This window comes from Molothrus aeneus, chromosome 10, assembly GCF_037042795.1.
Source record: "Molothrus aeneus isolate 106 chromosome 10, BPBGC_Maene_1.0, whole genome shotgun sequence".
NCBI lineage: Eukaryota > Metazoa > Chordata > Aves > Passeriformes > Icteridae > Molothrus > Molothrus aeneus.
In genome coordinates this window covers 7,021,167-7,021,735 of record NC_089655.1, presented here as the reverse complement: position 1 = coordinate 7,021,735, position 569 = coordinate 7,021,167, and the positions used below count along the sequence as shown (strand labels likewise).

The 569-nt window shown below is 49.6% G+C and overlaps 1 non-coding gene across 1 annotated transcript; it reads left to right on the top strand.

Moving 5' to 3' along the window:
* Positions 1-487: 487 nt before the first annotated feature.
* Positions 488-569, top strand: TRNAS-AGA (transfer RNA serine (anticodon AGA)). Its single transcript has one exon. It is a non-coding gene; the product is annotated as a tRNA-Ser (tRNA).

Here is a 569-nt window from a genome sequence, read left to right as displayed (position 1 = left end):
AGTTAAAATACTGTTAAGTTTGAGTGCTGTAAAGCTTTTAGGCCGTGTGCCTTTGTATGCTTGGTATGCTTGCCCTCACGGTCGTGTGTCACAGACACACACAGATGCTCATAGACATACAAACACACACACACACATCCTCATAGACATAAAACACACATGCACTCACCCCCCCGCCCCCTGCCTCTCGATAGCTGTCAGTTGATTTCTGTTTGGATTGGTTGGAATTGGTTTTGTTTTGTGGTTGGTTGTTTTCCCTTGTTGTGCCTTAAGTGTTGGGTTAGTAGGTGAGTGAGTCTTGCCAAGGCAGTTTGTTGTCTTTTTTGGTTGAATATGAAAAGTGTTTTTTGCTGCTGTCCTTGGGAGCGATTTTGAGGCATGTGAAGCAGTGTTTGTTCAGAGGAGCCTTGTGCAGAAGTGCGTAGGTGTGGGTGTGGGTGTGGTGGCCCAGGGCAGGTGATGAGCAGGGCGGGCAGGGCTGGAGCAGGTAGTTGTGGCCGAGTGGTGAAGGCGATGGGCTAGAAATCCATTGGGGTTTCCCCGCGCAGGTTCGAATCCTGCCAACTACG